Source organism: Biomphalaria glabrata, chromosome 11 (genome assembly GCF_947242115.1).
Source record: "Biomphalaria glabrata chromosome 11, xgBioGlab47.1, whole genome shotgun sequence".
Taxonomy (NCBI): Eukaryota; Metazoa; Mollusca; class Gastropoda; family Planorbidae; genus Biomphalaria; species Biomphalaria glabrata.
The window spans coordinates 4,479,692-4,504,725 of record NC_074721.1 but is presented as its reverse complement, the minus strand read 5'-3'; the positions used below and the strand labels follow the sequence as shown (position 1 = coordinate 4,504,725).

The following is a 25,034-nucleotide window of genomic DNA, read 5'->3' as shown; positions in this document are numbered from 1 at the left end:
ACAAACTCGTCAAGTGACTGTTTTAAAAGTCGCAGACACCTGTAGCAAGGGGTGAATGTAGCAGTTACGATTCTGCGGTGTTTTACTCTAGAGAGGTTAACACTGAGTAAAAAAAAAGTTCCCCTTTCAGACTTTGGGGTCTATAGGGCAGATGATGTAAAGGTCATCTGTTTCTGTGGCCTACGGTTAACAAGGGTGACATGTGGCCAGCACAACGACCAACCGCCCTTACTTTTCCCGAACTAATGCCAAGTACCCAAGTACCTGTTAGAGCTGGGTAGACTCAGAGGCGCCCGAAGATCCCAAAATTAAAAATCCCAGTCTTCACCAGTATTCGAACCCCGGTCCCCGGTTCGGAACAACTATTTTTATTTTACTAATTTCCTCTTTATTTACTTGAGTGATATTTTTGTTACTATAGCTTTTTTTTTTTTAGTTGTATATGAATAAAAGTTCAGAAGTAAAAAAAAGTATTCGAAGTTTTAATGTGTATTTTTTTTTTTTTCATTTCCTGACGACCTCTGCAGCAGCAGAGCAGCTGACCAGGAACTAATGTCATTGTATTAGAATTGGAACTGTATGAAAAAAAAAAGATCATGGACTAAAATGACGAACTCTGTATCTGATCCCGTCAAAAAGTTGCCATGTTGTTAGTAGAACGAGAAACATCTTCATTACAAAACAAGAATTGCAGACGAGGAAAGAAAAAAAAACAAAAAACAAAACGAAAAAAAAAACCCAAGCTGACGTGAATTACGGACGTAAATTTTAAAACAAAATAAACGAACAGACGAACACGTCCAGTGATCAGTTAAAGCGTCGCAGACGGCAGCTGTGCCGCCATCTTTGCCTCGCGTCGTGCTGTGGATTTAGCAGACTTGATTCTGTTGTGTTGTGTGGACTAGTGAGCGCTTCAAAGGAAAGTCACCGCTAGGGACCATCTGCACTTTATGACGTCACGCACGTGAGTACGATTATCTCCATAACCACTCACATCTTCATTCACACCTGTTAAGTGACTGACATTATTTCCCTACGCGCATCTGTCATTTCTTATCAATTATTTCAGGAACTAATTTGTTACCTTGGACCTGTAATTATGGCTTCATGCACCCACGCATATTGCACATTTTTGATAAGTCGTAACATAATTCTTTATTATAATGATATCTATAATCTAATATATAAAGCAGAAAGTAAGGAGTATGTATGTATGTAAGTATGTATGTATGTATGTATGTATGTATGTATGTATGTATGTATGTATGTCCCGAATAAAAATCAGAACCGTTTGATCAATCTTGATAAAACTTGGCATAAAAGTTGCTGAGATCATGGCGAAGACAATAGTGTATATCTAATGCCCCTACCACAACCGGAGGGCCCTAAAATAGACAAAAATGTACCTTACTGTATCTCTATTAAAAAAGGAAACTTTTTAACAAATCGGGTAAACCCGTTTTCACAGAAATTTATATTGGATATGACTATATCGGCTGAACGGGTAAACCCATTTTCGAACTCTACTTTTATTTTCGTCGCAAAATAAAAAAAGTGTGAAGGGAACATTCTCCATCTAGACACAGATCTAAATTCAATTCAGTACATCAGTATTACCCAAATTAAAGCCCACAGGCCGCGGGTCATATCCTGCTAGTGGTAATATAAAATGAAAACAGACCTTATAAATTGTGTCATTGATGATATACATGGGATGTTTATCTCTTAATGTATTTTTTGGCTGCTCTTTGAACTACATATAGATATACATAGAGAGAAAATCAAGCAAGGAGCAATCGCTACATCTCGATAGTTTGACATTTTAATGCTTTCCTGCCTTCTGTTTTATCTACATTTTTATGTTTGGCTTGTGAGATGGTCACTCGTTGAGTCAAGAAGGTCATGTCCGCATTTGTTTTCGGCTTAGTTGAGTGTGTGAGTGTAATTGCATGTACAGGACTTGAACAGTTCTTCTTATAAAATACAGATGTTACTTCAGAAAAGAAGATGATTAGGTCCTACGCGTTTTTCTAGATCAATCTGGTTATGCATGTTAATGAATGACTTAAATTCTGCCAAGTTCTTGCAACCCATTCTGTGCTCTAATAGCACTAGGAAAGAAGAAGCATTTGTACAAATTTGTCCTAGCATATGGAACGAGGAATGTGCCTTTATCTTTGTGTTTTATGAGTATTTTACTTTGTTTTTGTATTTGAAGATTATGGTTGAATGTTTTATGTGGTCAGATAAATGACAAATACACCATGACATTATAAAATACACAGATTAAATACACAAAGATTAAGGTGCATGTCATAATCCATATATTAGCTCTAATCCATAATATATATATATATGTGTGTGTGTGTGTGTGGTCGAGTAGTCTGGAACAACCATGAAAACAACTTACAATGTCTACTTACAGACTATGGCTAGCTAATGAGTTTTAAAACACAGAAATAGAATGACAATTAAAGACATACCAGTAGTTTACGGAGATATATTCTCTATTTAGGGCACGCCAATAATTGATAAAATGTTGAAAGCAATAGTAACGCGCAATACTTCTGGTTTGGTTATAGAAAATATACATCCATTTTATAAAGCTTACATCAATTCACCACGTCTGTCTGTCTGTCTAGTAAAAAGTTTGTACACGTTATTTCTCCGACACCAAATCTCGGATTAAACTGGATTTTTTTTTTCAACCTCTCCACCCTCCCCCAATTTTCCCAACTGATCCAGATATGCGAGAGGATAAGTGATAAGTGAGAGGATAAGTGATAAGTGAGAGGATAAGTGATAAGTGAGAGGATAAGTGATAAGTGAGAGGATAAGTGATACGTGAGAGGATAAGCGATAAGTGAAAGGATAAGCGATAAGTGAGAGGATAAGTGATAAGTGAGAGGATAAGTGATAAGTGAGAGGATAAGTGATAAGTGAGAGGATAAGTGATAAGTGAGAGGATAAGAGATAGCTTATTAAGAAAGCTAAAAGCATGCAATAGCGCTTAACCAAAAACATATATAAAACTATTTCTAATCGCACAGATTTATTGTTGCTGGTCTCATCTATAACACATAAATTGATACAATAGCACTTCGTATAAACCTTTTTTTTTATATGTATTTTTAAACATTTTTTTCTTGTTTGGTGTGTACATTGTCAACAAAGAAACTTACCGGTATTTATTTGACTAAGACTTTCTTTGATGCAAGTTACTAGTCAACAAAACATTCAACAAACATTAGAATTTGTAGCAATCGTTGAATATTTTCTGAAACAGTTCTACTCCACTATGTGCTTTGGAAGATATGTTTTTGTTTTTGGTGTGTGCCTGTGTTTATTTAAATAATGTCAAATTACTAAATTAAGTGTATTGTGTTTTATTCTCTGCCCACAGTTTAAATAAAATGTTTATTTTTGTTTTTAATCAGAAAGAATACATTTACCTTTTAAATAAGTCGAGCGTATTTGAATGTAACAAAACATAATCAGCTTGTGCACTGATGACAGTGAAGTACCATGAGACACACATAGTCAGCTTGTGCACTGATGGCAGTGAAGTACCATGAGACACACATAGTCAGCTTGTGCACTGATGACAGTGAAGTACCATGAGACACACATAGTCAGCTTGTGCACTGATGGCAGTGAAGTACCATGAGACACACATAGTCAGCTTGTGCACTGATGACAGTGAAGTACCATGAGACACACATAGTCAGCTTGTGCACTGATGGCAGTGAAGTACCATGAGACACACATAGTCAGCTTGTGCACTGATGGCAGTGAAGTACCATGAGACACACATAGTCAGCTTGTGCAATGATGGCAGTGAAGTACCATGAGACACACATAGTCAGCTTGTGCACTGATGGCAGTGAAGTACCATGAGACACACATAGTCAGCTTGTGCACTGATGGCAGTGAAGTACCATGAGACACACATAGTCAGCTTGTGCACTGATGGCAGTGAAGTACCATGAGACACACATAGTCAGCTTGTCCACTGATGGCAGTGAAGTACCATGAGGCACACATAGTCAGCTTGTCCACTGATGACAGTGAAGTACCATGAGACACACATAGTCAGCTTGTGCACTGATGACAGTGAAGTACCATGAGACACACATAGTCAGCTTGTCCACTAATGGCAGTGAAGTACCATGAGACACACATAGTCATCTTGTGCACTGATGACAGTGAAGTACCATGAGACACACACTTTGCGCTATAGAAACATAAGGCCAAAGTTTCTACCTTGAATGAGAGATTTCTCCTTTACAAAACCATTAATTAGATAATCATTTAATAACATCATTAAGTCCAGTTTCACTTTCGTAAAGGCGCAACTATAACTTATTTACAATTTACAATATAGGCGCCTTTCTGTGTGTGGCGCCCCCCCCCCCCAAGTGTAGCGCCTGGGGCATTGTGTCGCACTAGCCGTCCCTCACTACGCCTCTGCTCCAAGCTTCAGATCATTGAATACATATACATATTATCAATAAAATAATAACATTAATGGGTCTCTGTACCCTGTGGTACCACGTCGTCAGTCGGCCTAAATATACACTAGTAGTGGCATCTCTTTAGATTGGTCCATCTCTCCTCATTTTGTATTGAGGATATTAGGGTTGCGGGGTTGTTGATACTTGGCAGTTCCAAGCTTCTGATATCCATGCTGAAAATATTGAGGCCTTTCTTTTTACCTACCTGAGTTTTGTGTTTCATATCTTTCTAACCTGCTGTTTATGTTTCTATATGAAGTAAAGTTGTACAAAGTGTCAAGAGCTACAGTCATTTGTACAATCCTATTGACATATATGTACTATAAATACTCTAAAACTGTATGCATCATGTTGTGGTATTTCTTCTTTCTCCTTTGGAGGCGGGGTGAGTTGGCTTACACCAAGCCACTTAAATGTTTACATTACTTCTAGATTCTATCAACACGTTTGTTATCTTCATTTCCCGATAAACACTAATGATCATTTTCAAATTTAGTTGCTCATCTCTATAATCACAGTTATCTGCCCTTGTTTACTGCAAGGTGTTTTTTTTTCAAGATATATTTTAGCTTCTCAAGTAATGAAATACAGGAAGGGAGAAAATGACGGGAAAGATATAAAAAAAAAATATGGGAGCGATACAATGCAACGAAAAGAAAAACCAAAAAAAAAAAAAAAAAACGAGAAGAGTAATACTGGGAGAGAATTTCGAAATACAAAGACGAAAAAACAACACCACCATCATGTGTGCCATATCTATTACTGCTTCATTTGGTCTATTTGAATCTTGATTTGTTTACTTTCATGTTATAGTTCAGCTTTACGAACTTTACATATATAGTTTGGACTTTCGGTATTAAAAAAATATTGTAATATCCATACATGTTAATCGTTTATTAGCATTTCAAGCTTTAATGCATTTAATTAGCATGCCGCCATGTCGTGTTATATGTGCTTTAGAATTCTATCACAATAGCCCAGAATTCGAACAACCCCTGACGTACCGAATGAACATCCAAAACATTACACTACGAAAAAAGTGCTCTATATTATAATATAATCTTCATACGCATTTTAAACCAATACTTTTGATGGTTCTATTGTTTTAAAGTATGTTGTTTATTGAGTATAGCGTGTAAAATGTTTGCAAATTTCAAAGATAACATATCATTTAGCTTTCATCATATTAAGTTGACTTGTCTTGTCTGTACACATTTTGATTATTTCTCCCGCTTCCCATTCTCGGGTGATATTGGAACTTGGCAAAATTATTTATTGACAATGACAACACATGAATCAATCAAAACATTTATCAACTAGTTAGTTAAATAGTGGTAATTAATTCATTGTGTTTGATAACGAAAATGAAAATAAATCTTACAATATTTAGGTATATGAATGTAAATATGGTGTTTTCTTCTTTAGATAAGCTTTGTTTGTAAAACTATATTTTTAATGTTTTGCTAAGTTTTAAAAGATACATTCTGAACCGAACTAAACAAACTATCTCGTAATCTAGATCTATTTATTTAAACACACACACACACACATGCCAGAACTCGTATTGACTTTTTTAGTCTTGCTGAGTGTGTCGACCATTGGTCAAATACAAAAGTGGTGTGAGGTGGCGCTAGCCCAGTGTGGAGAAAGTCGAAACTAGGTAGACAATGTAAATGGTGAACTTATTATTGACAGAAACGGAATCTATAAAATCCAAGAAAAACAAATGTTACGATGACAGTTTGTGTGGAAACACAAACTCAAAATCTGCCCCCCGAAGTGGTCCACCCAGGCGGGTAAAAAAGGCAGGTTTCAATATTTTTAGAAAGAATATCAGAATGAAATTCTATAGTACATGGCCTTCACTCCTACTAAAGGGCCTCCCCTATTTGTTACTATTAATAGTGAATAGTTGTTAAAGTGGTGTATTTTTATGAAAAAACTGCTTGCATAAGTGATTTAAAAAATTTTCACTTTCAGAAAAGAAAAAAGTAGCCTTTGCATCAGAACTTTGAATGGTCTAAAATATCATGATGTCGGATTTTCACTATCTTTTTTAGTTTACGAGATCTAAACGGGACGGGCTGACAGACGGACGGACGGACAGACATTCCACACAAAACTAATAGCGTCTTTTTCCCTAAAAAAAAAGGTCTGATTAAAGCAAGAGATATTTAGACTAGACTTTAACATACACACGCAAAGACACAGACATACATACATACACACACACATCTTGACAGCTGACAAACTTGTGGACCTGGAATCAGGAGACAAAATACTGCTGGTTCTCTCTCCCTCCCCGTAGTGCCACCCTCCAACTTTATCACCCTCCCTTCAACTTTCTCTTTTTTTCTCTCTCTCTCCTCTCTTTCCATCTCTTAATCTCCCGTTCTTGTTCTCTTCCCCAGTCTCTTACTGTATAGATCTATCTCTCACTGTCAGTCAGTCAGTCAGTCAGTCATTCAGTCAGTCAGTCAGTCAGTCAGTCAGTCTGTCTGTCTGTCTGTCTGTCTGTCTGTCTGTCTGTCTGTCTGTCTGTCTGACTGTCTGTCTGTCTATCTATCTATCTATCTATCTATCTATCTATCTATCTATCTATCTTTCTATCTATCTATCTATCTATCCATCTATCTATCTATCTATCTATCTATCTATCTATCTATCTATCTATCTATCTATCTATCTATCTATCTATCTATCTCTGTCTGTATTTTCTCTCTTTCTCTCACTTTCTCTCCCTCTCTCTCATTCTTATAAAAAAAGACCTTGTCCGGGAGATTATTTTCATTACAACAGCAGCGCCTTACGGATAATAAAGATTATTATTATTATTATTATTATTATTATTATTGGTTCATACATTTTTGAAAATAAAACTGTGTTAATAACCGAGAGTTTTGAGAAAATGTTTCAATTGTCTAATAATTGTCTAGGAAAAACCCGATTAACCTCAACTTCTACGCAGCTTGTGTCATTACAAGATAATCATTTAATAACATCATTAAGTCCAGTTTCACTTTCGTAAAGGCGCAACTATAACTTATTTACAATTTACAATATAGGCGCCTTTCTGTGTGTTGCGCCCCCCCCCCCCAAGTGTAGCGCCTGGGGCATTGTGTCGCACTTGCCCCCCCCCCTCACTATGCCTCTGCTCCAAGCATCAGATCATTGAATACATAAACATATTATCAATAAAATAATAATCACATTAATGGGTCTCCGTACCCTGTGGTATCATGTCGTCAGTCGGCCTAAATATACACTAGTAGTGGCATCTCTTTAGAGTGGTGCATCTCTCTTCATTTTGTATTGAGGATATTAGGGTTGCGGGGTTGTTGATACTTGGCAGTTCCAAGCTTCTGATATCCATGCTGAAAATATTGAAGCTTGTCTTTTTACCTACCTGAGTCTTATGTTTCATATCTTTCTAATCTGCTGTTCATGTTTCTATATCAAGTAAAGTTGTACAAAGTGTCAAGAGCTACAGTCTTTTGTACAATCCTATTGACATATATGTACTATAAATACTCTAAAACTGTATGCATCATGTTGTGGTATTTCTTCTTTCTCCTTTGGAGGCGGGGTGAGTTGGCTTACACCAAGCCACTTGAATGTTTACATTACTTCTAGATTCTATCAACACGTTTGTTATCTTCATTTCCCTTACAGACACTAATGATCATTTTCAGATTTAGCGGCTTATTTCTATAATCACAGTTATCTGCCCTTGTTTACTGCAAGGTGGTTTTTTTTCAAGATATATTTTAGCTTCTCAAGTAATTAAATACAGGAAGGGAGAAAATGACGGGAAAGATATAAAAAAAAATATGGGAGCGATACAAAGCAACAAAAAAAAAACAAAAAAAAAAAACGAGAAGAGTAATACTGGGAGAGAATTTCGAAATACAAAGACGAAAAAACAACACCACCATCATGTGTGCCATATCTATCACTGCTTCATTTGGTCTATTTGAATTTTGATTTGTTTACTTTCATGTTATAGTTCAGCTTTACGAACTTTACATATATAGTTTGGACTTTCGGTAATAAAAAAAAAATATTGTAATATCCATACATATTATTCGTTTATTAGCATTTCAAGCTTTAATGCATTTAATTAGCATGCCGCCATGTCGTGTTATATGTGCTTTAGACTTCTATCACAATAGCCCAGAATTCGAACCCCCTGCCTGCAAACAACCCGTGACGTACCGAATGAACATCCAAAACATTACAATACGAAAAACGTGCTCTATATTATAATGCTCTATATTATAATATAATCTTCATACGTATATTTTAAACCAATACTTTTGATTGTTTTAAAGTATGTTGTTTATTGAGTATAGCGTGTAAAATGTTTGCAAATTTCAAAGATTACATATCATTTAGCTTTCATCATATTAAGTTGACTTGTCTTGTCTGTACACATTTTGATTATTTCTCCCACTTCCTATTCTCGGGTGAACTTGAAACTTAGCAAAATTACTTATTGTCAATGACAACACATGAATCAATTAAAACATTTATCAACTAGTTAATTAAATAGTGGTAATTAATTCATTGTGTTTGATATCGAAAAGGGAAATAAATCTTACAATATTTAGGTATATGAATGTAAATATGGAGTTTTCCCCTTTAGATAAGCTTTTTTTTAAAAAATCTGCTCCGAAGTGGTCCACCCAGGCAAGTAAAAAAGGCAGGTTTCAATATTTCCTGAAAGGATATCAGAATGAAATTATATGAAAGACAAATGACAGAGAAGAATGAAGAAAGATCGTGTGTGGTGCCCAAGCGGTTCAGCAGACCAAAGGATAGGTGAAAGTGAATGTGAAGTTAGATGTGAACCTGGCCTAGCTGATGTCTTATAATGAATATCTAATTGATCTAATTGTTTTGTAAAGGGTGAATCTCTTATTCAAAGCAACAAGAATAAAAACATTTCCGTAAAACAAATATAAAAAAATTCCTTTATGGTCAGATAGTGACGAATGCAGCACTGAGTATAAAAAAAGTACCTATTCATTGTTCTTTTAAATTATGTCCAACTTATATGCATGCTAAATTTTTTTTTCTTTAAAAAAAGGTAAACATTTTTGTGTGTGTAAATGTAGTAGTTAGTATGACAGAACTTACTTAACTTAGCAATACAAATGTAAAAAAATAATTTTAAAAATAAAAAATCTAAAATTGATTGCATAAATGTGTTAAGAATATGGTAAATGGACTTTTCCCCTACTAAAGGGCCTCTCGGTATTTGTTACTATTTATAATGAATAGTTGTAAAAGTGGTGTATTTTTATGAAAAAACTGCTTGCATAAGTGATTTTAAAAAATTGATTTTTCTCTTTCAGAAAAGAAAAAAGTAGCCTTTGCATCAGAACTTTGAATGGTACTCTAAAATATCATGATGTCGAATTTTCACTATCTTTTCTAGTTTACGAGATCTAAGCTGGACGGGCTGACAAACGGACCGACTAGACTTTAACAAACACACGCAAAGACACAGACACAGACATACATACATACACACACACATCTTGACAGCTGACAAACTTGTGGACCTGGAATCAGGAGACAAAATACTGCTGGTTCTCTCTCCCTCCCCGTAGTGCCACACTCCAACTTTATCACCCTCCCTTCAACTTTCTCTTTTTTTCTCTCTCTCCTCTCTTTCCATCTCTTAATCTTCCGTTCTTGTTCACTTCCCCAGTCTCTTACTGTATAGATCTATCTCTCACTGTCAGTCAGTCAGTCAGTCAGTCAGTCAGTCAGTCAGTCAGTCAGTCAGTCTGTCTGTCTGTCTGTCTATCTATCTGTCTGTATTTTTTCTCTTTCTCTTACTTTCTCTCCCTCTCATTCTTATAAAAAAAAGCCCTTGTCCGGGGAGATTACTTTCATTACAACAGAAGCGGCTTTGGTAGATATTGTTTCTTACATTTTTGAAAATAAAACTATGTTAATAACCGAGAGTTTTGAGAAAATCTTTTAATTGTATTATAATAATAATAATCATAATTATAGCTTTTATATAGCGCTACTTTCGTGCTTTTAAAACATGCTCATAGCGCTATGGTCTAATCTTATTTGTAGACCAGTGGGGGAAGGGGGTATCTGGGAGAAGGTTTGCCGTGCTGCCTTTAAGCGGGTGTTGAGCCTGAGTCCCCTTTATAGGTAGCCAAGACAAGCCAAGTTCAAGCGTACAGTCCTGCGTAGTTAGCCTCTCGACCACGCTTCCCACCCTTCTGACAAAAAATTTCTTCTCCAAAAAATTTTGCAAAGTTTACCTAGAAATTCACTTTTGGATTATTCTAGAAATAATTAGGTATTTATCAAGTGGAAGTTGAACAGTATCACGAGAATCAGGACACGGCGTCTCTACTAGGGGGGGGGGGTTGCTTGAGATTTATGTGCGGGGGTTTCATCTTTTGAGATAGAATTTTAAAGTTGTGTTTCTTGCATTTGGACAGCTTTCATTTTTATTCTATTTTTGAGATTGCTTATACTTAAATAAATATCAGTGTCGGCCGCACAGAGCCTCTCTCTTAAAGGGGGGCCTCTATATTTCAAAAATCTATTATTGTTAACAGAATATACCTTTTAAATATATGAAAAAAAAAACTTTATATTTTTTTTTAACAAATGTAACTTCTTATATCCTTTAATATTTATATTGGGTAGATAGATCGACAACATATCAGGCCCACCCTCCACTTACCTAAATCCGGCACTGATAATGACATTGCAGTCTGAGAACGTGTGCATATTTAGGTCTGTGCTTTCTAAGGTCCGCTGGCAGTCAAATTCCGTCATTACTGTTGTTTAATGCTGTCTTTATACCATTTGTTTTTTCTTTTTTTCCTTACATGCATTATTGCAGCGGTTCTCAACCTTTTATGCTCGGCGACCCCTTTTTACAATCCACCACTCTGCCGCGACCCCCCTCCACACACACACATACAGCAATAGATGCCTAGACAATAACAATCCATTTTTTCGATGGTCTTGGGCGACCCCTGGCAAATCGTCAATCGACCCCCAAGGGTGTCGCGACCCACAGGTTGAGAACCCCTGCATTAGTGCTTTGTGGTCGCTTGAAGTAGGACGTCGATTTCTGCTGGAAAAGTTTTTAAATATTGTATGATATGGAATACTATAACCTTTCATTTTGGCTTCATGATAACCTGTAAATAAAAACTCAATACGTGCATAGGAAATAGCAGAAGTCGAGGCTACCAGCACACAACGTAACAACCTGAACAGCGAACAGAATAGAACGTGGACTCAATATTACAGACTTGATTATCAATTTTTTTTTCACCTTTTATTTTGGCCTGGCCTGACAATGCAGTTGGGGTTGTCAATGAAATTTAAATCTAATTTTTTTTTTGTTTTGGCTTCCGCTGTGTACGTGGCCCAATCTTAGAAATCAATGGCTTTCTTTCTGGTTTTCTTTCTGGCTTTCTTTCTGGCTTTCTTTTTAAACACAGAAGTGATGCAACAGCAACGAAAAAACAAAACAAAACACAAAGCATGAAGACAATGTAAAAGAAAAACTTGTTTGAGTAGCTAGTAAAGACTTAACTCTGTGTTATAGATCGAGAACTTCAAGGGCGGCATCACAATGTAAAGCACATCTTTGTTTGTAGCCAACAACTAACTAGGACATGATGTGGCCAGCACAAAGACACGGAAATTTAATTTCCTAAGTAATGTGTTATGGGCTAATCTAATCTGACTTCGACTATGTATCATTTATTACTTAACATTAGCCGCAGAACATTACAAGTTGAATATAGTTGATAAAAACATTCAGTTCTATAAAATGAGACTTTATTAACCACTGGGAAATCCGTCCAGGCTTCCTAAAACGTCGCTATATCTAACTACTATTTAAAACACAGCCTACTTCTAACATAACGCCATGTTGGTCTCTTGTTCGCCTAAGTCTACTACGTCATTAGTCTGTCTTACTACGTCACTACTTTTACCGTCGCTAAAACTATACACAATATATTTGTCTAACAAAACTAACCTACTCTCTAAACTAGTACATTACAAATGTTAGGATAACAATTACATCAAGTTAAATCCTTGCACGTATCCTACTACATCGGCTCACGCATCATCTAGACCAGTCTTTACCCAACTTTTACCTTAGCGGAACACATCACTCATTCTGAGTATTTAGCGCAACACTTTGCTCAGAGAGATTAATTTACGTGGTTACCTACTAATAAATCATTCCAGTGGAACGTGGAACACCTGTACAGGCCTCGCGGAATAAAGTTTGTAAAACACGTATCTAGAAGATGGTCTACTACCAGAAAGCCAGTGCCGCTTCAGAAAAGAGCGTGGAACCATTGACATGATCTTTGCAGCAAGGCAGCTCCAAGAAAAATGCCAAGAAAAAAATGCTGACCTCTTCTCAATATATGTCGACTTAACAAAGGCATTCGACACTGTTAGTAGAGAAGGACTATGGAAGAATATGTCAAAGTACTGATGTCCACACAAATTCATATCCATGGTGAGACTGTTTCATGTTGACATGCAGGCTCGTGTCCAGGAAAGTGGAGAAACATGAGAGCCCTTTGAGGTATGAAATGAGGTAGAACAAGGCAGTGTCCGGACACCTTCCTATTTCGCTTGTTTTGTTTTTCTGTTCGTGTATTTTATTTGGTTAAAAAAAAAAGAAAAACAAAAAAAAAAAACACTCTGAAGTTTATCTTGAAAAAATCTCGAATGCGTTCTTCTATCCCACCAAATAGTTTAGATCTGCAGATACATTGCAAACTCAGAAGAGTTTTGAAGGTGTTCAAGCAGCCATGTCTATAATCATGATCTAAATGCAATTTCTTTTTGGCTATTTTGTTAAACTGTTACACATTTATGATTCTGTGGAGTAGCGAAAGAGTACGCAGGGCACCGACTTTGTTTCTCCGTCCTCTCTTCACTCCCCTTTCCCCATAACAATTCCCACCTGGATGATGCCGCCTTTTGGGGGGGCTCTTCCTTCACAATTACAGCTGCCAAAACTTGTGTACAGCAAATCCTGACCCAGTCTAGATGAAGAGTTTAGAACGTCACTACAGACTGACCTGATCTATTTCCCAGTGGCCAACTCACAACCCAGACTCTGATTTTTCGTAACGTTTTGCAACTCAATTCATAGTCTGATGTATACGTCAGCCAAACAGACTCGCAGACACACATAATAAGAAGTTGAAACAAAAAAAAAAAAGTTCCGGATGTCTTAGAGACGTCCTCATCCGCGCGCGACCTCTAACCTTTTCAAATCCCTCCGCCCCACTCCCCCCGTCAGCTAATTCTCGTCGTACGGTGAAAAGTTTCGCATTATTTCCGTTTCCTTTGGGAGTCTGGGAAGAAAAACAGGACATCACTTGACAGTATTACAATGGTCAAATCTGGACTCACAGGCTATCATTGACTACTCAACGGAACAACAATGGATACTTCCGCACACTCCGGGTTTTTTTTTCCTTGATAAGAAGTGAAACAAACAAACTAAAAACGAACTGATGTAGAAGGGAGAATTCACATAGACATCAACCGGAGATATCTTGTAGGGAAATATTGATACTTACATAGACATCAACAGGAGATATTTTGTAGGGAAGTATTGATACTTGCATAGACATCAACAGGAGATATCTTGTAGGGAAGTATTGATACTTACATAGATATCAACAGGAGATATCTTGTAGGGAAGTATTGATACTTAAATAGACATCAACAGGAGATATCTTGTAGGGAAGTATTGATACTTACATAGATATCAACAGGAGATATCTTGTAGGGAAGTATTGATACTTACATAGACATCAACAGGAGATATCTTTGTAGGGAAGTATTGATACTTACATAGACATCAACAGGAGATATCTTTGTAGGGAAGTATTGATACTTACATAGACATCAATAGTAGGGGTGCACCGGATAGTCCCTCCGGCTCCGGCTTCTGCCGAATATCCGGCATTTTTTACTATCCGGTGCTATTCGGCTCCGGTCGGATATCACTACCGGATAGTAAACCGGATAGTAAAAAATACACCTATTTAATATGCATAAAGTGGACCTCGTTCCATTAATGTCTGTTGTAGAATGTATTAATGTTTATATTAAAACAAAATAATGTGCTTAAAAATAGAGCCATTATGAATATGCACCAAACATCGTTTATTATAAAGACAAGGCGTGTTAATAACTTAATATAAATAGAAATGAAACTTTACATCATAAATGCGCTTTACATACAGAGCAGCAATGGCTGACACTTTTTTCAATTTGTCTTGACCTTTTAGTAGGTTAGTTAACATGTTAAAATGCTACATTCCTTGACTACGTCATGCTGACCAGACGTCTGTCTAGCTGTGCGAGTATATCTCCAGAGGAAGAGATGAACAACTCCCACCCCTTTTTATTTGTTTAGTCCATCACATTGAGTTTTTTTTTATAGGCAGTTGACCACAAGTTAAATACGATGGACTTAGGTTTAATGTCAGCGTATTGACACTCTCTAGAGGTCACACCTTTCTAGGGAACTGAGTTTGTTTATTTAGTAGTTAATCTTTATTAGGGGGGCTGGACTACAAGAGCCACACCTATAAGGTAACTAGGTATATTTCCAGATGAACTCCCTCCCCCTTTTATTTGTTTAGTCCATCACATTGAGTTCATTGATTGACAGGTGACCCCAAGTCAGATACGATGGACGTAAGCACTCTCTAGAGGTCACACGAGGGAACTATGTTTGTTTACTTAGTAGTTAATCTTAATTGGGGTGGGGGTGGGGGGTGGACTGGACTTAAAGCAAAACATCTACACGGGTATCCGGACAAAGAGTTTGCTTATTTGGAGAAAAATCTTTATCACGTGGTTGGTCTAGAGGCCACACCTTTTCAAGTGTGCTACGTTACTTGAACATAAATCTCAATTAGTAAGCTGGACTAAAGATCACACGCACCTAAACGAGTGACATTTAGCTACACAGAACACAAACCGCGAGATTATATAGCCCAGTAAGCCAGTAACTAATTATTTTGTAGAAGACACGAACAGGGCTATCTTTAAATGGAGAGCTAAACAACCCCTACTCTTTATTTTATTTCTTTGGTCATTGACACCCAATTTATTGATAGACGTTGACCATTTTTAAGCCAGAATGAAAAAAACGCAACTTGCTAACAAAGGATATTAAACTGTCAATAAATATTAACGTTAAATAATTTTTCTAACGTGTTAACTTGAATATTACTCCTGCAGTTAAGTGTCTTGATTTGATAACAATATTCTTAATAATTTGTGACAGTCAATTAACTCCTTGTTATTATTTTTTTTTTACTTAAGATGCGTACTTAGCTACTGTGTATCAGGCGAGGACGACTTTTACACACCTGACATTCATACGATTACTATCGTTCCCTTTTGTAACTGTTACTGAAACCACGAATAAAATAATTAATAAGTATTAATTAAGAAAGATGTTTCAAACATACGATCTTTGCATTTAATGTTTCTTACGTACGTTCTTTTCACTTTAAAATAAAACAAAGATGGGCATGTTTGCGTGTGTGTATTTTTGCCTTGTATTAAAACCTCTAGAAAGAAAGCTAATTTCATTATTTAATTCTTTTGACTTAATAAATAACGGAAAACCTTACAGTAAATTTTTAAATCGCATAAAATAAATTGAACAATAGTACCGCAGTTAGATCTAGCAAACAAAGAAACAATATGCTGGAGTGTAAAAAAACAACAAAAAAAAAACCTTGACCTCTAACTAGTGGACGGGTATAATGTATCTATATGCTTGACTGACCATACCAATGTGTTGTCTTTTTTGACTGACACCCAACTCTATTGCGTGCGTATGCTGAAGGAAAAAACAATGCTTAATGGTTAACACAAACAACTATACACACTACTCTAGGACTACATGTGTAGACTCACTAGCTATATCTGACCAGGTTGTTGCTCTGAAATGCATGAACACATACATCCGACCACTATATAAGGCAGATTGCACTTTACTTATGAGAGATTTACATTAGTAATTAGTTAAATATATACTAACATTATTTACATTGACCTTCCTACACATCCTTTACAGTTGGTGGTATCGTACATACAGACACACTCATGCTATACAGATTTTTAGAAATACTGTTAAGTTTGAATAAATCAATCAGTAACAGAGTTTAAAACAATAAGGTATATAAAAGGAAAAAAAATAAAACCAACCAATATAGGTATGTTATTTAACAGTTTCGTAAAATGTTCAGCAACACAAGCTATTAACAAGACACTTAGGTATCCGGCTCCGGCCCCGGCCGAATATCAAATTTTACTATCCGGTCATATCCGGCTCCGGCCGGATATCAAAAAGTACTATCCGGTGCACCCCTAATCAATAGGAGATATCTTGTAGGGAAGTATTGATACTTACATAGACATCAACAGGAGATATCTTGTAGGGAAGTATTGATACTTACATAGACATCAACAGGAGATATCTTGTAGGGAAGTATTGATACTTACATAGATATCAACAGGAGATATCTTGTAGGGAAGTATTGATACTTACATAGACATCAACAGGAGATATCTTGTAGGGAAGTGTTGATACTTACATAGACATCAACAGGAGATATCTTGTAGGGAAGTGTTGATACTTACATAGACATCAACAGGAGATATCTTGTAGGGAAGTATTGATACTTACATAGACATCAACAGGAGATATCTTGTAGGGAAGTATTGATACTTACATAGACATCAACAGGAGATATCTTGTAGGGAAGTATTGATACTTCATCTCAAGATTATGCACAGCTTTAAACGAAAATAGAAACTAGTTATTTATGAACTATTATTTTTTATCTTATTCCAATATCTTATCTTATATGATACAGACGTTACTTCAGTAAAGAAGATGATTACGTCCTACGCGTCATGCATTTAGTCATGGATATTAACCAATGACCTAAATTCTGCCATGTCACTGGTTTTCCTCGCTAGCTCAGGCAACCCATTCCATGCTCTAAGAGACTTAATGTATGACCACAAGTTTTGTTGTTATCTTTAGATAATACATTGTTTATGTATACACTCTGCAACTGTCTGCTTTTTTTAAGGGGGTTAGGTGTTTAATTTTTATATTCTTTTTATAAACTCTTTCTGCCTTAGTTTCTTTACTTTTTCTATATAGGTTTTCCTTCTGTTTACAAAGCTTCTTTAATCTATTATTAAACCAGCATTTATTTTTTTTGTTTAGTACATAATTAGTTGGTATATGATTTTCTATGATGTTTTTAAGATAGTTTTTAATGAAATTCCATAGGTCATCGACTGGTTGGTTAATGTCTTTTTCTGATAAGAATATTTGTTGAAAGTTTAACGCAGCGTCTTGTAGTTGTGTTAGTTTGCATTTATTCGAGAGAAAAATCGTTCTTTTGGGTTTTGTATTGGCTAATGTAATCTGACTGTGTATTTTAATGATATCATGGTCTGATAGACCAGAAATAATACAATAATCTACTACTAATCCAGGTCTGTTGGTTAAGAAGAGATGTAATTTGTTGTTTAATCTAGTTGGTTTTTCAATGATTTGATCTAAACTTAGGCTGTGTAAAGTTTCTATGAAAAGCTCACTTATGTCCTTAAGGTTTTGGTGTTTATCTATGGTTAGTATTTTCCAATTTATATCAGGTAGCTTGAAATCACCCATAATCCAAAAAAACTGCATTTTTATTTGTCTCTTTAAGTGTAGTTAACTGATTACATAGTTCTTGCATGTATTCTAAACTAGAATTTGGTGGTCTGTAAATACTGCCTATAATTATTACGTACATCATATATTAATTAAGAAATTATTTTTTTAAGTTTAAATACCACGATACAAAAATTGTTACGCTAGATTTTAATAAACCAGTAAGCTTTTAAAAGTCCTTGTTTATTAAATAAAGAAAAGACACTATTGGCGCTTTTTTGTGATAAAGCGATCGCTGAATAGAACTTGATGATGCTAGCTCATAACAAAACCAATGAGCAAGGAACCAAGTCATGACAGCGAATTGAAGTCCGGGGGGAGGTACTTAAGAGTGAACACAAATTTATTAAATACCTTTGAAAAAAAAAAAGCTAAACAACAATTTTGTTATTCTGTACACCGGATGCGCCAAAAAGTAGCCATTTTGAGTTTTTTTTCCGCAATATATGAAAATCTGTATGAAGATAATAAGTTTGTGTACTTAAGCTAAGTCTTATTTGAACATAATTTGTCTTTACGAAGTGTATTCTTTCCACTGAAAGTGTGAAACAAATTGATATAATTGTTTCTTAAAAATTGTGTGATTCTTAACTAACTTTGTGGCTCTATGGTCGTGTGGTAGGCACTTTAGGAGTGTCGTCAGGAAGATTCCAAGCTCAAACCCTACTCTCCCTGAAATGCAGAAGGTTGCAGCTAGAATCTCAATGTTTTCATTTGTTCACAAACGTCTGACAGAGAAAAGAAAGTAACAAACAAATAAACAAATAAAATGTAGAAAAACATCTTAAAAAAAACAACAACACCAAGTCCAAATGTTATCTAAAAGAAAGAACCGCCAAATCACTACAAATATTTCAATGCTGCAGGAATAAACTCATTTTTTTCTATGTTATATAAAATACATTAATTACCACTTTCTAAATAATAAATTGGTTAGTTTTTTAGCGGCCCCCGAAAGGGGAAAAGACGCTATTAGTTTTGTGTGAAATGTCTGCCCGTCTGTCCGTCCGTCCAGTTTAGATCTCGTAAACTAGAAAAGATATTGAAAATCCGACATCACAATATTTTAGACCATTCAAACTTTTGATGCAACGGCTACTTTTTTTTTCTGAAAGCGAAAAATCTAATTTTTAAAATCAGTTATGCAAGCAGTTTTTAAAGAGAAAAAGCTAATTAGTATGCATTATAAGTTAGACCTAATTTAAAACGAATAGTAATCTTGTAAACACCATTGTCCTAGAATTCCATTATCTTGTCAGACGACACAATCACATCAATTACAAGACTTCAGAAATACGCTGTTGGCAGGATATCTGATATTGTGTTGATTGTTCTGGAGTAGAGTATACTTGTATCATTTTTCTGTCTTAAGGGGGTTCATTGGTTAGGTAGTATGTCTTTGATATTAAATAATATTTCTATTACTATTATTATATTTTTAGGTTAATCACTTTTCAATTGTTTATGATTTAATACTTGTGAATTATGATAACTTACAAATAAAAACATATTTTTAAATAATATTTCTATTACTATTATTATATTTTTAGGTTAATCACTTTTCAATTGTTTATGATTTAATACTTGTGAATTATGATAACTTACAAATAAAAACATATTATAAAAAAGAAAAAAAAAAAAAGCCCACAAAAGAGGCAAGATGGCCCATAAAAGAGGCACATAAAGACCAAAAAAGAGGCAAAGAAAAGAGGCCTAAGACCCAAGGATTCCTATGATGATAAAGCTAAAACTGAATAGCGCAAATTCTGAGGTTTCCTTTTAAATAAAAATAAAAAAAAATTACAAGACTTCAGTGAAGCCAGGAGGGGCGCTGTAACTGAGTGGTAATGCACTTGGCTTCCGAACCGGGGTCCCGGGTTCGAATCCTGGTGAAGACTGGGATTTTCAACTTCGGAATCCTTGGGCGCATCTGAGTCCACCCAGCTCCAATGGGTACCTGACATTATTTGGGGAAAAGTTAAGGCGGTTGGTCGTTGTGCTGGTTGCATGACACCCTCGTTAACCGAACTTTACATCATCTGCCGTATAGACCACAAGGTCTGAAAGGGGAACTAGTTATGCCAGGTTCACATCTAACCTTACATTCACTTGCACCTATCCTTTGTTCTGCTGGACCGTTGAGGCATTACACAAGATCTGTCAGCCTTCTTTCTCCATTCTCAACCCTCATTTGTCTTTGATATACTTTCATTTGGATGTTGTTTCTCAAAATATTGAAGCATGCCTGGATGGACCACTTTGTCTTTGTAACCTTGTTTTTTTTTTTCATTGATTCATGTTTTGTCATCCGATATATGGATAATTATGTACAATTTCAACTTGATCCGAGAATAGGAAGTGGGGAAAAAACAACAACGAGTTTAAAACGTAACTAAGGGGAGTAAGTCCATATCTACACCCACATCTCTCAAAGACTAACATTTATTCCCATTTTTTTCGATACCGAACAAAATAATTATTTACCAATAATTAATGAGCTAATTCAGGGGTTCTCAACCTGTGGGTCGCGACCCCCCTTGTGGGTCGATCCACCATTTGCCAGGGGTCGCCTAAGACCATCGATAATATGGATGGCTATTGCCTACTCTTCCATTGCTATGTGTGTGTGTGGAGAGGGGGGTCGAGGCAGAGTGGGGGATTGTAAAAAGGGGTCGCCGAGCTTAAAAGGTTGAGAACCACTGAGCTAATTGGTTATATTTTTTTTCTTATTGATTCATGTTAAGTTAAGTACAATAAATAATTCTATACAGTTTCAACGTAATCCGAGATTGGCTAATGGGGAGAAATAATGTTTACAAAATTTGTACCAGAGAGGCAGACAATGAGTTGGTAGAAGCTATGCCCAAAAAAAAAAAGTTTTCTGGTTTAAATCCGTATGTTCTATAACATGTTGATACAGCACGTTTGATTCTCCAACTGACTTTGAGGTTTTCTCCAGCAATTAGAATAAAAAAAAATTCGTTTCTAGTTTCTATAATTTTCTTTTAAGAAGCAGTTGACCGGAAAAAAAATGGCTGGGGGGGGGCGTGGTGGCATAGTTGTAAAGCGTCAGGCTTCTAAACAGAGGGTTCTCGGGTTCGAATCTCGGTGATGACTGATTTGGAATGTCTAGATTTTTAGGCCGCCCCTGAGTCCGCCCATCTCTAATATATACCTGATCATAAGTCGGGAAAGAAAAGGCGGTTGGTAGTTTTGCTGGCCAGAAGACACCCTCGATAATCGTCGGCCAAAGAAGCATCAGCCATATAGATCACTAGGTCTGAAAGTAGAGACGTAGCCAACAGAATTAAAACAGAATTAAAAAAAAACATTTCAGTGTACTTGCACTGGGTTGATGAGATTATATAGTTTTCTTCTATAATACTGTAAGCCCTGTCTCTATTTTTATATGAATTAAGATAGCATATATATATGCATCGTTATGTATAAATTATATGCTTAATGTAACACGAGTGACCTCGATCTAGGTGTTGTAATTTTTGTGTATGTGCAAAGAAAGTAATATCACTTACCTCGTTACACAACACGTACTTTGACACCTGTTATCTATCGTCCCAGACATGGACTCTTACAAGATCTTCCATCATCCCTAGCATAGACTAAGCACTTAATCTTACCTCCTTCCTAGCATAGACAAAGAACTTAGTTTTGACTCCATTTTAGCATAGACAAACTACTTAATCTCAACGCCTTCTCAGCATAGACTAAGCACTTAATCTTAGCTCCTTTGACTCCTTCCTAGCATAGACTAAGCACTTAGTCTTGTCATAGAATCTTAGCTCCTTTGACTCCTTCCTAGCATAGACTAAGCACTTAGTCTTGTCATAGAATAGACCCCAACCCTTATCTAGACATGCAATAATAAAAGCCAACATTTTTGTCTATCTCTCATCTCTTTAAATCTCTGAGTTTGCGCGATAACACAAACTCTCTTTATAATCTTGTTTCAATCTATTTTTAATATCATGCCAGCCATTCAAGACTTTTACGTTTGCTAAGACTCTTCATGTAAATATGTCTTCATATATAGACTAAGAAAATGTCCCAAACTCGTCAAAAAAAAACGAATAAGAAGGTTCTCGAATTCACACTTCATCTAATACAAGAGACGCGTTTCCAGAGCAAACCACTCCAAACGACTTCTAGGACGACAGATGGGCGTTTGATGTCAGAAGATCCGACACTGTCTTCGGCCCCATCAAACAAGACAAAAAGGAAACACCCAGAAGCGCGCTCCTTGAACTGTAGTGATCGCCACAGGGTCATTGCTATGCATATGAATGTGCTTGTCTGGTCAGAGTGCCCTCTTGAATCACTGGACACGAGCGAGATCGATAGAAAACAAATCACTGAAATATTTGAACACACCGGTAACGAATGTAACGCCCCATCACTTTCGTAGTCATTGGATTCGTTATGGCCCTCAAGTAAGACGGCCCTAACATGTTACTTTGGACTACTGGGACATACCATGTTCACAGACACTACCTGTTACTTTGGAATACTGCGAGATATTACTAGGAACTACATATTACTTTGGACTACGTAGACAGATAATATTACATGCCACTACATATTACTTAGGAATACTAAGAGATATTACTAGGAACTACATATTACTTTGGACTACGTAGACAGATAATATTACATGCCACTAAATATTACTTAGGAATGCTGAGAGATATTACTAGGAACTACATATTACTTTGGACTACGTAGACAGATAATATTACATGCCACTACATATTACTTAGGAATGCTGAGAGATATCACTAGGAACTACATATTACTTTGGACTACGTAGACAGATAATATTACATGCCACTACCTGTTACTTTGGACTACTGAGAGATATTACTAGGAACTACATATTACTTTGGACTACGTAGACAGATAATATTACATGCCACTACATATTACTTAGGAATGCTGAGAGATATCACTAGGAACTACATATTACTTTGGACTACGTAGACAGATAATATTACATGCCACTGTTACTTTGGACTACATGTTACTTTGGACTACATGTTACTTTGGACTACATGTTACTTTGGACTACATGTTACTTTGGAAAAAAGAAAGATAATTTCACTAGCCACTGGATGTCACTTTGGAATACTGAGACAGATAATATTACTAGCCACTACATGTTACTTAGGAATACTGAGACAGATTATTTTACTGTACTGTATGTTACTTTCGAATACTGAGATAGATTTTTTTACTAGCCACTATATTTAAAGTTGAAATATACTGAGATAGAAGTTTTCAATAGACTGCTATCTAATTATGTGAACGTTTGTGTATTAATTCATTCGGCTTAAAATGCACCCATCTACACATTAATATTTATTGATAAAATGTTGGGCTATCACTATTCATGTTTGATACAGGAAATCTCTGTTTTTTGTCATGCATTATTTCATTTAGCGACGCACTATAGTTGACGGACTTTGAACGCGACATTATGGTGACGCCTCGGAATGTGGGTTTTACTTTGTGTATTATTTTAATCAGTAGGCGTTAAAACTTTGAGGCAACATCTTGTAGCGGCAGAGACTCGACTGTGGACTAGTCCACAATATTTTTTTTAAATTATTAAACAGGCTGGACTTTGTAACTTGTGTTTCGCATCGTGATTATCCATTAATAACACACACACGAAAATACGCCCTAAAAAGATATACAATCATCTGAGTGATTGAAGATATACTAAGGACTTTTTGCCTCTAGCAGCTGGGAAAGGGTGGCACTATATGGATCCACATGAGGAGCGAGCATAAAGGTAAGGTATTGGATTGCAGATTTCATGCATAACAGAAGTAGAAAGAAAGGTGGAAATACAACGGCACCTGGAGATTACATATTCCTAACCTGTGACAGCAGCTGTGTATCAAGGATTGGCCTCTATAGCCACACAAGAAATTGCAAAGGGAAAATGGATTGCCTCTCCAGACGTAAAATGTCACAGGCTAAAGACGGACGCATCTTTACAGTAGCAAGCACTACACAGTGGATACCCCGAGGAAAATGGCATAGGATTAAAATAATATTTAAACAGAGCGTGTTTTGAGACTTAGAAACAAGGAGAGGATCTATTCTCTACAGTGACTGTGGATAGGATATGTGTGGGAGTTACATGCAGAGTTATGGTCCGTAAACGAAACTTTAAAAAAATCTTTTTTATTCTATATTCTATAGTTTGACTTGTCAATGTTTCTCTTCTCTTTGCAACTAAATATAGAAATTGTATACTTCATGCTGCTTATACCCTTTCTGAATGATACCATAATATGGTGCAGATGTTGTTGTTTTTTAAAGCTTATATCAACTCTGGTAAAAAGTTTTGTTCACATTATTTCTCCGACACCCAATCTCGGATCAAGCTGAAATTTTACACAATCATTTCTTTTGCCTGGCTACACAAGGATCAATTTGAAAATTACCAATTAGTTAATTAATTATTGATAAATTATTATTTTGTTTGGTATACCGTATCTAACAAGGGGAAAAAAACTATGTTTGACCGAAGTGGTGGTATAAGCTGAATCAGTCCTCTTTATGGGTCGCCGTTTTAAAGTAAGCTTGTAACAAACATTGGATAATTCTATTATGTACTTAAAATTGGAATTTACACATTATCTCATAGGAGGCGCGGTGGTTGAGCATAAAGCGCTTGGTTTCAGAACCGGGGGTCGTGG

The 25,034-nt window shown here is 36.0% G+C and overlaps 1 protein-coding gene across 2 annotated transcripts in view; it reads left to right on the top strand.

The window, feature by feature from the left end:
- The first annotated feature begins 751 nt into the window (after window positions 1-751).
- The window catches only part of LOC106058871 (probable G-protein coupled receptor B0563.6), a 253,609-nt gene continuing 229,326 nt past the window's right edge, over window positions 752-25,034 (top strand). For both annotated transcript variants that reach the window (XM_056003976.1, XM_056003974.1), the window contains exon 1: window positions 752-964. The gene's annotated coding sequence lies outside the window, so the exon portion shown is untranslated. The remainder of the gene's footprint in view (window positions 965-25,034) is intronic.